Raw genomic sequence first — 16349 nt, 5'->3', positions numbered from 1 at the left:
TATTTATCCTATTTTTAATGTGTATTTATGTTGTGATTTTGCATTTCAGATAGTTGTCATGTTGGACTGATGGGTCCTAAAAAGCACGGGTGCTCTGCACAGTCATTGGCAAACAGGCTGAAGCGGATACTTATATATATTTTTACATTATTGTGATCCTATTATTGTTAAATGTTGCCATAATATGTTATTTACCAAAAATTTAACTTGATATCTAGTATCGTCTTCCATTTCTTTACCATTTTTATCCCAGAGGTACTGGTTTATGTTGTGTGTTTTTTTTGTACTTTTATTACATTATTTTTACATTATAGTGATCCTATAATTAGCAAATGCATTCCAGAGGTACTTGTTTATGTTCAGTTGTCATTTTTAAGGTCATCGTTCAAGGTCAAAGGTCACAAAAGCTAATCCAAGGAAGAAATAAGCTTTAAAGGGGATAATTATCTGTACCTGCCAAATGATACAAAAATCAAGATGGCACAATAAGGGGCATTGTGTTCCTGACAAACACATCTCTTGTTATAAATACATTCATATAAAGTTCTGTATTTTTTAGGACCTTTGTTATAAAATATTTTCTAGTCATAAGCATATATGTCATATTTTAATACAGTTTGTACATACTTGTGATTCTATTGTTGTTAAATGTTATTTCCCAAGAAGGTATCTTGAGTTTATCAATAAATTGTTTGTATTGAGTAGTTGTATTTGTTTTATATAACCAATAATACAGAGGAATCCATTTCAAATCAAAACACAAATCCTTTCCAACAGCTTTATTCCCCTGTGTACACACACACACACTATAATGTTTTTAAATTGTCAGACAGTTATTAAACTGAAACAAACGAACCTATCTGATGTTTTATTTAATACATGCATCATTTTTTTGACAGTCAAAATAATTGTTGACAGTCAAAATAAGTTTTGAGATGATCCCTGACCTACATCTTCCCAATAGTCCGAGTGATCCGAAATTACCGCACTCGATTCAGAACTAGCCGACTTTAAGCAAGTGAATAAGTTCAAATTGGCATCAGAAATGTATTGGTAAGTATTAATAAATTAATATGGCCTGAAAGATGAACTATTTTGCCTCAACAATCCAAGTATTTTGAAAGCAATTGCTTCTTTAAAAAATATTAGCACCATTATTTACGCTAGTGATCCGGAACTACCCGACCGACTGTACTAAAACTTATTTTCCCGCGCTCGCGAAAAGTTTTCCCGTTAAACATGTGTACATTAATAAAACTTAATATCCCGTGCGGCATGAAGTTCATGAATTCATGAATGATTCATGAACTTTACAAACAGTTCATGAACAGCTCATGATAAATTCGTGAAATTGATGAGAGCAACTTCATGAACTAAAGTTCATGAATGATTCATGAACTAACATTCATGCACCAGTGAAGAATGGTTCATGAACAAGACGGTTTAATAATTTATACAAGAAAGATTCATGATTTGGTTCATGAACTAATGATAAATGATGCATGCACCTTAACAGATTATATGGTTCATGAATTGTTCATAAGACATTCTTGACTTTGTTTAAAGAACTTATGAGGGTTTTTTCGTGAATCTGAAAAATGTAAAAGATTTTTTTTTAAAGGGATCTTTTCACGCTTTGGTAAATTGACAAAATTGAAAAAAGTTGTTTCAGATTCGTAAGTTTTCGTTTTAGTTATGATATTTGTGAGGAAACAGTAATACTGAACATTAACCATGCTCTAATATAGCCATTATATGCATCTTTTGACGATTTTAAAACCTAAAAATTATAAAGCGTTGCAACGCGAAACGATTGAATAATTTGGAGAGTTCTGTTTTTGTCGTTAAATTTTGTAAAACTACGAAGAAAGCTTATATAAGGTATAAAATACGTCTATGATGTGTACTCGGCGGAATAGCTCAGTAGGCTAAAGCGTTTTTACTTCAGGACTCTGGCAGGACTCCAGGGGTCACTGGTTCGAAACCTGCTCCGGGCAATGTTCTTTTCCTTTTTTATTTTTTTTTTCTTGATTTTTTACTGGAGCTTTTACGATCCAATGTTTACATTTATCAATATAAAGCATTTAATGAATAAGTTAAAAAAAATGCCAAAATCTGTGAAAAGGCCCCTTTAAATGTGAAATATTCCCCATTTGGGTAAATAATTGATCTAGAACTTTTCATGTATTTGAACTTCTAGTATGTGGTTCAAAAAATGTATATTGAATATTTTTGCCTTTTTTAAGAACTTATGAAGAACTTTTCAAGAATCCGAAGAATTCAAAAAGGGTTCATTAAATATTCTTGACTTGGTTTATCAAAAAAATAATTAAAACTATACATGAGACTGAATTATTCAAAAGGGTCACAAGTGAAAATGAAAAGTTCCTGCTTCACAATCAAGGGTACCCGCATTTAAGAAAAGCCATACTGAATTTTCGACATTTTACATGTGAGCATATTGAGGAGTTCAAATGTACAAAACTAGATAAAAATGAGTTAAAGCTTATAATAAACACATAAACATACATACATCTAATCTCATGGTGACATGGAACCTACAATGGTCCGTAAGAAATTGCTAACCCAGTTTGAAATTCCAAATAAAAAGTGTTCTACAATATATAAAAGACTTGAACATGTGACAGGGGAAATGAAACAATTCAAAATTAAGAAATATGGCGCATTAAATCACATAATTATACCAGTTAAGAGGAAAATAGCTTCATCAATGAATATAATAAGAATAAACTTATTAAACATGATTTTCATGGTCGATTTTTGAAGAACTCCGCCAGGTTTGGAATAAGTTTTAAAACCCGCTTGGTAGTGGTGACCCTTTGCTGACAGTCTGAGTTCTTCATTATGAAAATGTTGTTGACATGATTTTTATCAAAAAGTTTCTGTAGTGTAAGGTTTAAGTTCCTTTTCACGCGAATTACTTAATTATCATCTCCATCACCCTCTAAAATCTCAACAGGGCATCTTCAATAAGCTCCTTGAGTCCCTTCTCACCACTGACACTTCAGTAACTTGACACAGTGATTGTGGACACAGTCAAGTGCACGTACAACCTGGCCTGTCCGGTTTCTTCGTAACCTGACTGGCACGTTCCAGATACGATGGGACATGACATACTTCACTATCTTTCCTCCATACTTTTGCTTGGATATCAAGAATGTGTGTGCTGAAACAAATTATTTGAATTTATAATAAAACTAGAACTGTGGCTGAAGGAGAACTTAGTATCACCGCTGAAAACTAACTTGGACAGTAAAACAAGGACAACTGAAAAGGGGAAATAAATCCATATAAAATGCAGCTATTGTTTATATGTAGTAATGTGTGTGCCCTATTCATGCATGAAGTTTGAAGTTGATATCTTAAAAAGTTTAAAAGTAAAAAATAAACTGACAGACCGACGGTCAGACAGACATACATATTCCTGTATTACATGTTGTAATAAAATTAAATGTATATGTTTGCTTCAGTGACAATGTTTTGCTTGAAATGACGTGTTTGTTGCAATCAACTTACATTTTAGACTGTCAAAACCCCGTTTATGCCATGCAGTATCCTGAGCTACTGATATGCCTTTTCGACGGTTTTACACGGTAACTGCCCCCGATAGTTCCCATCTCGCCTTGCCTTTTTCTTGGAAAGAAGTGACATCTACAATCTACTATAATTGACAACATTTCTTCACGTTAATTAACAAAACAATTGTAGTCTATACCGAGGTCAAATAAACAAGCACTTGTATAGGAATACCAACTGACATAAGTGTTTAACAGTATGTGTGATATAATCCATAGTGTGTAAGTGTCATGGCTGTTACTAATTCAGACATTTGCGACAAAGCATGTCATTACTACTATTTTATATGATGAATACGTTCAAACTTGATTAATAAATAAGCGTAAACAACATTCTTCATCCAAATTTAATACCAAATATTACATGTATTATAATTTTATGCCTACTGGATACGAAACTGACTATTTATGCACATTTTATTTATTAATTGAAACATGGTATATACATTAAAAATCGCATAAATCAGTGGAATACCTACATTTCCATCTGAATTGTCAAGCAGTGTCCGGAATTCGACAATCTGGCGACCGCGACAGTATTTTCACGGATAGTTTGTTTTATAATTATCAACACTACAGTCCAATAGTTGACCATTATCATTAACCCCAGTCACATAACTATGATCAACAATTACACTTCTATCAATCTTTCTCTTAAACACAGTCTTTCAAAACCGTAACTTCTCCAACAAAACACAAAGTTCAATTAGCCTTCCAACTATCATTGGATACGTGCTTCTCTAAAAAATGTTTCTCTGCGTGTAAAAACTCCAGAAATGTAGTCGTGTTCAACAATTACTGTTTCTTTCACTTTAACTTACTGGAAACGTCCGCATTTGCCACGGATCGACATTTTGACAAGTCGCGAAAATAGATGACCAGAAATGCCGAGTTATACCGGAAATGACGTCCCGGCGTTATTTTATTTAAATCGCACACAGTTGTTGTAAAAAAAATAATGTGGTCTGCAGAGTTTACTATACGCTGTTTTTACTGGGGAAAAAGTTACAAACGAACAGACAGGTAAACACTTTTTAAGAATGATGTAAAGTATAGGATGAAAGATGTTGTTGCTCGCAAATTTCTATTGCAATGAATGAATGATGACTCAAATGAGTCATATATTTTCGTGGTTTGTAAGTAATGCTTGTGCTATTTGGAATTTGAATTTAGATAAACAATCCGTGCGATAAGTTAGTAGTTAAGTTATTCTTAAACCGATGTGATTAGAATAATTAAAAAGGTGTCTTTATCATTTGGTTAGCTATAAATAAAATGGAACTATCTTAAAGGAGTTCATACCCTGCGGATTTCGTACCAGGAGTCAGTGATGAAACACTTTACTGGAAATTATGTATTTACATGTGGTACACAGTGCGACAGTCTCCAAAAGATATAAAATTATGTACAATAATGAAACAAGCTTTAAAGTGGTACAAAGTCTTCATTATCTAATTAAATAATTGCCATGCCAAATAACATTGATTTCTAACTGAAATAATTCTTTTTCAGAACAAATCTGGGTGTTGTTTTTTTTAAAGAAAGAAATAAAATACTACAATAAATAGTTATCTGCTGTGCTGATAAAACATATCTGCTATGCAATGCAGAGCTTATACATTATTTTTTTATGTAACTTACTGTAATAAACAGACCGATTTCAGGGTGATGAATGTCCCCAATATGGCAAAATCAACTTAAGTGCCAGGGCATCCACAACCGAATGCTGAAAAAGCTTCAAACAGAGCTTGTATTCTGTCTTCAAGGTACTGGGCTTGCACTAACTGTACATTAAATGAGTTAATGTCCGTATTTGCTCGTTATTATGTATAATAATCACTTATGGGACGTATCTTATTTTTTTGGGCTTATTTGAATTTTAAGTAGTGCTTTTGTCTTGTTTAATTTGCCCCAGATAGTTGTCCTACAGACAAATATCAGACCAATCACCATGCAGGGTTAGCCTAACAAAATCAGACTTTTCAGTCCATTTCCTGTTGTCAGATCCCAATGTATATTGATTGTAGATTCACTTTTGTTATAGTTTGAATGTAAATCACTTTACTATAGACCTTTTTATGTTTTTTTATTCAGTAGAGCATGTGAACAGTATACCTCATACCAGAAAGGACCCGGAGGCAGTGCATGGTGTTCAATATTCTGCGCCAGAAAGGAAAATGGGAGTGTGATGAAGACTTGGACAAACAATTTGAAAAACTAGCCTCTGTGCTAAGCCTGGCAGTCTGTGACTGGTGACATGCTTTATTTTGGCTACTTCTTGTACAAAAAGACCACTTTTGAGTCATTAGGTCAGAGGTCAAGATCCCTGCACCAACTTGCAGACATTAATATGAAACTGCATTCGCAGTGGAGCGTTGGTAAACTTTTAGCGAGGCACTCTTTGGTTAGGGAGCATTCTTTCGAAAGACATGACTTTGTATAAATATTTTGTTTTGCCAATTTATATGAAATTAAACTGATGTGATTGTATTCCACAATTATTTCTTTTTTAAGAGGCTCATTTAATGTGATATTATTTTGATATTTTGACATTAAGCCCTGTTCTCCCGGCACACGTGCTGGACACACAGGTGGTTAGCGTGTGGCTATGATAATAATTAGTGAAAACATCTTTTAAAATGATAAATAATCATATTAAAACGAAAAATCAAATTTTCTATAAAACAAAAATCACTACCGTTTTATATATAACAAGGTATCCAACTCGAAATCATCCGAAAACGGGGTGCATCGTTTTGAGCAGCCATTACTAAATTAATTTTGCAGCGATTTTCATGACCCGGTCTTATGAATTTCCTTTTAGGAAATGTATATATATTGTTATATTTCTACACATGCTGGGTCAAATTTTAAGAAATAAAGCTATACATAATTCGCTTGACCCAGTTGTGATCGATCAGACCGTATTTATGAATGAAATCTCCAGTTGTAAAGACACAACTCCGCATTGGAGCAATGAAATCACTCTTGTGTTTAAAATGTCAGTTGGTTGAAATGTATGTAAACAAAGGTTTGAAAATGCGCTGGACAGTTAGTTTTGATGCATAATTCTACGGCAAGCACGGTAAGAATGTTTTTTTCATACGTTTTATTGAATTATGGTATCGAGGTTCGTGGACTTTGCAGGGAAAATGCCCATTTCCCCGTGAAGATTTCAGTCATGAATACTGTCTGATCGATCACAGCTGGGTCACGCGAGTTGTGTATCGTGTTATTTCTTAAAAGTTGACCCAGTATTTGTAAAAATATTGCAAGACATATACATTTCCAGAAAGGAAATTTATTTCTGCGTTGAATAAGACCAAGATCGTGAAAATCGCTGCAAAATTGATGAAGTAATGGCTGTTTAAAACGATGCATCCCGTTTTCGGATGATTTCGAGTTGGATACCTTGTTGAATATATATTTAACTTATTTTTTAAGAAAAGTTGATTTTTCGTTATAATATGATTACTTATCATTCCAAAATATGTTTTCACTAACTAGTATTATAGCCACACGCTAACCACCTGTAGCTGGACACTTTTAAAAAACACTATACAAATTCAAGTACTTATGCACTTAATTGATTGTAAACAATGACGGTTGAAATCCGTGCGTGGGAATTTTTCTGGAAACCAAGAGCGACGTCAACGCTCATGACAAACCTGTTTATATTACATTTATTTATTGATTTTTTCCAACTTGATTGAAAATTATGTTTTATGATATTTTAATACATGTAGATGAAGTAGTTGTTTTCTCAACGAGGAGTACAATAGTTGTACAGTACTAGACACGAGTACTTGTAACTTTCAGGTTTCTCTGTATACCACAGACATTATATAGTCATAAAATGATAAATATGTGTTTATAGAAATTGTAATTATAGCATGGTAAACAGACTAGAGAAATCTGAAAGTTTCACGCACAGGTCTGTGGCAATGGGGGTTTGGGCTACTTTATAAATATGAGGTCGATATGCAATGCACATCGGTAGATTACGTCTACTGTAATTATTTGGACTAGGGAAGGGCCACAATTCCAACACATCAGCCCCGTTATGTTCTGAATAAAATACATGTATAATTTCTTGAGTGCCAATTGCATCTTACAAATATCAAAAACATTCACGGCAGTAAATTCATTGTGTAAACTTACTGGTCTTCATGGCAATAATGAACGTATTTAGTTTAATGGAGATTATATAACGAAGGGAACTAATTCAGCTTATTCAGTTTACTAGTCAAAATGATTCGGATGTTTTCGCTTTTTTTTCCGAAAAGTAATTTATTCAACATACGGAAAATAAACGCGCGCCACCTGATGTCATAATTTAGTAACTTGCATTCTGCTTACTGCCTGTTGCTAACTGTCGTTGTTAATGACGCTTAGTGGCAAAACCGATTATGACTGGTTTCAGGAATAATGAACACACAAACATTGGATAGTCACCAAGCATGTTGAAACAATCATCAAGTATAACCGATAGAGAACAAGCATGTTGGAACTGTCATGAAGCATGTTAGAATAAACATCACGCATAATGTAAATATTATTCATGAATGATGTAATGTTGCAGCAATCATCAAGTATAAACGAATAGACAACAAGCATGTTGGAATTGTCATAAAGCAAATTAGAATAAGCATCAGTCATAATGTAAATATTCACCACGAATGATGTAACTTTTACCTAAATATCCTTCCATAGACATGTGTTGTTACTAAAATAGACATAGAGATTTGAGCATTGGGAGTGACCTAATCATACTGTGCTTAAGCAGTATTACGGAATACCGTTAGTGCCATCGTGGTTACACATTAAAATCCAGAGGGCGAGAACGCGAGAACGCGATAGTACGATGGCGACAATGTGACAATACGATGATGACAGGGTGACAATACGATGGCGACAATGCGATAGTACGATGGCGACAATGCGAGAACGCGATAATACGATGTCGACAATCAGACAGTGCGATGACGACAGTGCGACAATACGATGGCGACAGTGAGATAGTACGATGGCGACAATACTACAGTTCGATAGTGCGATAATACGATGACGACAGTGCGAAAATACGATGACGACAGTGCGACAATACGATGGCGATAGCCGACAGTGCGATAGTACGATGGTGCCAATGCGATAACGCGATAGTATGATGGCGGCAATTCGAAAATGCGATGGCGACAGTGCGACAATACGATGGCGACAAAGCGATAGAACGATGGCGACATTGCGATGATACCACGGCGACAGTACGATATGACTATCGCATTGTCGCCCCCGTACTATCGCACTGCCGCCATTGTATTGTCGCACTATCGCATTGTCGTCATCGTACTAGCGCGTTTTCGCAATCGTACGAACGCATTGTCGCCATCGTATTGTCGCACTGTCGTCATCGTACTTTCGCATTCTCGCATTCTCGCCCTCTGGATTTTAATGAGTAACGACGGTGGCCCTAACGGTATTTTGTACAGTAAAGTGCTTAAAATCTGGTTTGGAATAACAATTTATATGCCGAAAACAGATGTTGAAAACCCGACTTTGTTTTATAAGTAGTAGTGTAAATATACAATGAGTTTTCCGAGCATTAAATAAACATATTAAAATAAAATTCATGTTCGTATAAGTTGAAGTTCTCGTTAATAGTAGAAGCAAAGAACACAATAAAACGCTGATTGGGCTTACTAATTTGAGGCAAGAAAAAACACACCGCGCTATTATATATAACATATAACGCGCATCCGCAAAGTTCGAGCGCCCGTCTCGGTGCCGTCGTTTCCGGTGAAAGTTTCGCACAGGAGCTACCGAGTTTGGATATGAGACCACGAATCATGGCTTGACTTTATATATCAGTCAGCGTAGTACCTGACCAGACTGCGCGGTTGGACAAGCTAGGATGGACAAACTTTGGCCGCATATGACATAAGACCCATTTTCGCATGACGCGGGTCATCTGACCTTTATAATGTGTATATAGCTTTGAATGGAATTTGCACATAGTTTTTGGCATGGACTTATTGTTATGTTAATGTGTTGCACGCTTTCAAAAGCAGAGGGCATATATAAGATCAATTATACTACGGAGTTCATTTTCTGTTGCAAAATGAAATGCAATAAAGATTGTTACTCAGCGGTGTGTACAGTATAACAGCGTTGTCTGTCTGCGATGCATTCATACTGGTTCTAAGCTGGCATACGCACCAATTGGACTCAACCATCTGCTCGAACAAGAAATGATAAGTTCTACTAGCATAAACCTTTAATTCTAACTCATTTTAAAAATATTCATGTTATTTATATTATTCAATTTATTAGTCAAAATTATAATTATTATTTCCTTTATTGTTGTTTTTTGCATAAAGAAACTTATTCGGCTTACGAAACTGAAAAATCCCACTGGAAAAAATTCCCATGGGAGAAAAAAAACCATGGGAGAAAAAATCCCATGTTTAAAAAATCCCATGGGATTTTTTTTTTTTTTTTAAACACGACTAAACGCATTAAAATATCGTAGTTGTTCATAATTTCATAAAATATGATGTTTCTGAAAGTTTCATGAATAAATCTCTCAAAATAAGAAAAAAATCCCATGGGATTTTTTTCTCCCATTTTAAAATGGGATTTTTTTATTACTATATATTTTTATATATAATTGGCATAAAACCAATATACAGTCCTTAAATAACGTTAAAATACTTGCAAACGCAAATAAAACACGTTTTTTAAAATGTTCAAAATCCCATGGGATTTTTCTCCCATTTGCAAATTATGGGAGAAAAAAAATCCCATGGGAGAAAAAATCCCATGGGAAAATCGAAAATCCCATGGGAAAATGCAAAAATCCCATGGGAACCCCAACTTTGCTTATAAATTTCATAGTGAAGAAAACGCGTTTTTTGAGTGAAATTAACCAATTATTAATCAACGATAAGACTTTTATCGCATACTATGTCTCAAAGTAGCAAATCTTTAAGAAAAAGGGTACTTAAGTTTGCGAAATTTCGGTTTCGCAAAGTTTTTCCGGTGGCCGTTTTTAGCGAGGCACTCTTTGGTTAGGGAGCATTCTTTCGAAAGACATGACTTTGTATAAATATTTTGTTTTGCCAATTTATATGAAATTAAACTGATGTGATTGTATTCCACAATTATTTCTTTTTTAAGAGGCTCATTTAATGTGATATTATTTTGATAGGTCCTTACTAACTAGATCACCTGTGGGCTAGTGCATCTTGATATGTGTCTGTTTTTTCCCGTTTCTTTAGCTAGGAGAATTAGCATAAAAATCTTGCAAATCTGTAAGCAAGCATGACATTTTGCATGAACTCTCAGTTTGATATGCACTATTGATAGAAATCGTTCGCCATTCAAAAATTAAAAATGGCGGCCATTTTCAAGATGGCCGCCATTTCCGATTCAATCTTTACAGCCATGATGGGTATATCTGAAGAAACTGTGCGTAAAAATTGTGCAAAACTTCAATTTAGCATGACATTTGGTATAAACACTAAGTTTGATACACACTTTTGATAAAATCCTTTAGTTAGTAAAAATTCAAGATAGCGTCCAGGTACAAGATGGCCACCATTTCTGGTCTCAGTTAATGTGAACAAGTTGGGCAGCTTACATAAGTATGCAAAATAATTTAGAAAATCAGTAAGGAAACATGCAATTTGGTATAAAAACTAAGTTTGATGTGCGTTTTTAATAAAACCTTTGAGCCATCCGAAGATAGAAGATGGCGTCGATTTTTTTTCAAGATGGCAGCCGTTTCCGGTCTCAGTTTTGATGTCCAAGTTAGGTTTATCTTAAACTAGTATTATTTGGGTATTTTAGACATGCGTATTAGTATGTGAGACAATTAACGCTTGTAGAGCTTAGAGTTATATATATATATATATATATATTTGATATATATATATATATATATATATATATATATATATATATATATATATATATATATATATATATATATTGCAACAGTCAGCCTCAGTTTGTGTGACAAAAATGACTTCAAACTTTTCAAATATGAACTTTGATTCCTCTAAACATTTTCTAAAATTAAAGCTTAGTTACATAAAGAACAATACAATTTCGTATCTTATTTTGAAATTAAAAACCTTAATGACTGATATCAACTTGAATGCATTTTTTGTATATTTTATTATTTCTAGAGATTGTAAACGCAAATATCAACGAAAGTTCCATAAACAACAAACTAAAACTAGAGTTGAATCCAAACAATTAGCTCATCATGTTAGGATTTTAAACTAAAGCATACACTGATTGGATTTAAAATCGGATTATGAACGATCATATATTTTATTTTTTGACTTCGTTTATGACATTCAATTTTAGGAATCAACACTGATACAGAACACAGACACGATGTATCTAGGATGGTCATACCTGTAAATAAATACACTGATGGTATGATTATTGGCATTTTCCCATTACACACTCATTGTTTCAGTCTCAGAAGGACATGTTCGTCTTTGAAGTAAAGTTAAATGAAGTTCACATTATTAATTGCATGCGTGCAGGTCACATTATTAATTGTATGCGTGCATGTGTGAACATATTTATCAATGGATGTTTGTTTTGCAAAAAATATAGGGCGATACAGAGAATTTCTTTGTACGATATTCATGATTGAAGAAGTTTTTAATGTAACGCTTTTTACACAATTGATAAAGTGCAGATGCCAGATTGTACTGAATCACAATTTGCAACGCTGAACCCGTGATATAAAAACAATAGCATATCCAACGCGAATTCATTTGTTTAGAAATTCTAATAAAACTTTGCGAATGTCGGTGTTGATACGAATTCAAAATGAGCAATGAGCTTGCAAAGTATGTGCTTATGAGTCCGTCGAGGCTGTAGCATCGTCGTGCCTAAGCTGCCTTACGACGCTGCATACACAGATTTTTAATCAGAACATGCTATGGTTGCGATGTTTTTCGGATCCGCTGATTTCCAGGCAGTGCGTAGTCTGAGGAGGAAGAAGTCTTAAGCCAGGAAAAATCCCCTGTAGTGGACAACGTCACTTCCGAGCTGATTAAGCACGGAGGAGATGCAACGACAGCAGCAATGACGGTACTGTGCCACAATATCTGGTAGGAAAAGCAGTGGCCCAAGGAGGGGACCCCGTCACCGGTCAAACCCCTACTGAAAAAGGGCAACCTCAAGTTGTTCTAAAAATAACGGCACCAGCAGCCTCATCAGTCATTCCATGCTACGCATTATCCTTAATCGATTGAAACGTAAGGCCGATGAACTGCTAGCAAAAAGCAGGCCGGATTAAGAGCTGGTGGAGCACGGTGGAACAGATCTTTATTTTCAGCATCATCATTGAGAAACGCCTGCATCATCAACGCGACCATTTTCACAACTTCATTGACATTAAGAAAGCTTTCGACCGCGTGTGACATGATGAGCTATGGCATGTTATGAGAGCATTTAACATTAACGAAGGTCTGGTGCAAGCCATTCAAGAATTCTAGGGAAACGCCAGCACCGCAGTGCTACTCAACGGACAGAAGAGGAACTTCTTCAGGACATCAGTGGGCGTTCGTCAGGGTTGTCTGCTCTCTCCCGTCCTGCTCAACATTTTCATTCAGAAGATAAGATAATGCTGGAGACCCTCTATTACCACCACACCTCTATCTGCACAGTTGGAAGACCTATCTTCAACTCGAGATTCGCTGATGACATCGACCCCATGAGTGGCACCAGCAGTGAACTTCAAGATCTCACCCACATAATGTATGGCAGAGCAGGAGCATACGGGATAGATGTCAGCACGGAGAAGTCGAAGATCATGGTTAAGAGCACGACGAACACCAGTGAAGACATCACCATGAACGACCAGAAGCGAGAAGAAGTGGCAAACTTCAAGTACTTGGGCGCACCCTGTCCTAGGATGGTACCAGTACCGCTGAGGTCCGAAAAAGAATTGCCATGGCGAACGCAGCGATTGTAAGAATGAGCCGGTTGTTGAAAATCAGATCCATCAGCTTCCCCACCAAGTGCAGGCTCTACAATATCTTCTTAGTCTTCATCCTACTCTACGGCTGTGACACCTGGACCCTTCACGCGAATACAGAACGCAGGATACTGGCATGTGAACATAAATATCTCCAAAGACTGCTCCGCATCTCCTTCAGGGAGCACAAGACCAACTTACCGGCGACCGTCAAACGACAAAAGCTGGCTTGGTTTGGACACATCACCAGACACGACTCTCTGCGCAAGCCGGTTCGCCAGGGCATGCTAGAGGGAGGTCAACGTCGAGGCCGTCAGAAGAAACGAATGGACATCCCTTCCGATGGATTAATTACTTTCAGCAGCACACAGCAGACCTGACTTAAGGAGGATTTCTTTATCGGCTTCTCTTACTCCCCGCCCCCCAAATTGCCAAACCGGTCAAGGGATTGATGCTGATAATGATGATTTCCGCGGAGTTCTTTCTGAAATACCTGTTAACTCTGCCTTGTTCTTCTTGAATGATTGGAGCTTTTATGAGTACATCCGTTTAACGACCCTGGGTGTCATATAGCTGAGAGTTTGATTATTGCAAGTGTCCCGTATAATAATATTGTGAAAGTTAGTCATTGAGAATATGTGAAAGATTGATAACAATGCACACAGGGATCGAAAACAAAATATTACACATCTAGGAATTCAACCCAATGAATATTGTTACATATGTATCCTTAATATGAGAAGTATAAGAAATAAAAAACGGTTTGTATACATATTTTTTGTTGAAAAGTCCCACTAGCAATAATAAGTGCGTGTATTATTATGTCTGTTTTTAAAGATTTGTCACTAAGTTATGCATGTCACTTTTCCAGAGTCTATCAACGTACTTTGGCCCCCTGTGACTTCTTTGTGATCACACCTCTTCTATTTCTTTAATTTATAAGTATTTACAATAGGTTTACTGGTACCTCAGTACGTATACTTTTTCATTTGTAGTTATTATTTCCATTTGTTTGTGAACAACTACGAAAACGGTATTGAAGATATTACAAAATCACAAACATATTATATTGATGTTGAGTATTTTTACGAAAGTTCAAGAATCATACCTCCTTTCAGTCTATTAAGACACAACTAAACGTTACAACACATGTTTATTTAAATGTATTGAAATACACGAACCTACTATCATAGGTATGTTTTCTGTATATCAAGCTGATATTATCAGCAGCTAATTGCTACCTAGAATTATCCTGTGATGATTGAATCACGCGTGTCACCTATCACTCACAAGATGCGATTGACACATTTGAGGACACTTCGTCCAAGGTTAATAAATTTAAATAAACTCTTGTTTACATCGATTGATTAAAATATGTTTACGTTTAAAAAATATGGTTTTGTTTTCGAAATAGCACGATACTAGACCTTGACTGAAAAGTAACGTAACATGCTACTGCGAGTTTATGAAAATTGAGTCGTAACGTTATTTTTAACTTGTTCACTCGGTTTTATATTTTAGGGTCAGCGTGTCATTTGTATACTGCAAATCAATGAAACGATTGAATATCCATGCACGACATTAAATGCTGACTTGGCTAATAGCTTGCAAGCTTTATCTGAATATCACGTGTTATATAAAAAGAATATCTTAAACATAGATACTATTTGAATTATCTGATGTTTAGGTCACCTCGTCTCATAAATGATTGCATGTTGTAAAATCACCTGATATGCATATACAGGTTAAATGCTAGGACGTAAACAACACGTGTTTGGGGTTTTATCCGTATTTATCTTGATACAGTCTATTGACGAGTGTTTACATCATTTATTTATCTCAAACTAAGATAGTTGCAATATAGATTGCCATTTTATCAGCCAAGTTACATATTCAATATAAAGCAATCTTCGGACTATGAGTTTTCATACTCTGCATTGATTGTAGGGCGTATGTAAACAGTACCAATTACAATAAAGTGCCAGTAAATGTCCTAATAAGATCATACGTTTAATCATACAATAGTTAAACAACCAACGATCCTTAAACAATATATGTGAATAAAGAAAGTTCATATACATTATAAGGAGAGAAGTTCTGAATAACCCTGCTAGTATTTCAAACTCAATTAAAAGTCAGTAAACAAGATTGATCACACATAACGTAGAGTCAATAAATATAAGTCTTCATGTTGCACCTCTAGATTTACAATCAACTATTATTAATAATCAAGTTCAAACTAGTCTTTATGACAAAGGTGATGATTGTGGTTTATATTGTGTTATTTTTATTTTTTCGGAAGGTACTGTCCAACAATTGATACCACTAAATCCATAATAAGCGCACGCTGTATAAAACAGTTTTCTTTTTAAATGCTATATATACTTATTTATTCAACATGTTTAAACACAGATGTTTATGTGTGTCATACATGTGTGTGTATTGTCTTTATATTATAACTTTATTGTCATATATACGTACATATGTGGTTCACAATTATTGTGCAAATTGCGACAATTTCGATACAAATGTACAATATTTCACATCTAAATGTCAAAGAAAAATTAATTGTATCTTTTAAACATTCTTAACAACAAAGCAACCTGAATAATGTTTGTTTTCCTTTAGCTTCGAGTGCAAATACCTTGATATTCAATAAAAATTGTATACACAATTATGCGGCCGCCATTTTGGAAAAAAAGGCCGCAATGCTATTATTTTTTGGTGGCTAACGGGTTTTTCGGAAAGAG

General features: G+C 35.1%; 1 protein-coding gene and 1 long non-coding RNA gene across 2 annotated transcripts in view; one reads left to right on the top strand and one right to left on the bottom strand.

The window, feature by feature from the left end:
• LOC127844258 (zygote arrest protein 1-like) overlaps window positions 1–16349 on the top strand; it is a 131298-nt gene that overhangs the window by 48190 nt on the left and 66759 nt on the right. The gene's annotated exons all lie outside the window — the stretch shown is intronic.
• LOC127844261 (uncharacterized) lies at window positions 2670–3665 on the bottom strand. Its single transcript, XR_008032649.1, has 2 exons — window positions 3538–3665; window positions 2670–3187 (listed from the first exon to the last, which is right to left on the bottom strand). It is a non-coding gene; the product is annotated as an uncharacterized LOC127844261 (long non-coding RNA).

Source organism: Dreissena polymorpha, chromosome 9 (genome assembly GCF_020536995.1).
Source record: "Dreissena polymorpha isolate Duluth1 chromosome 9, UMN_Dpol_1.0, whole genome shotgun sequence".
In the NCBI taxonomy this organism is placed as follows: Eukaryota; Metazoa; Mollusca; class Bivalvia; order Myida; family Dreissenidae; genus Dreissena; species Dreissena polymorpha.
This window is presented reverse-complemented; position numbering and strand designations above follow the sequence as displayed.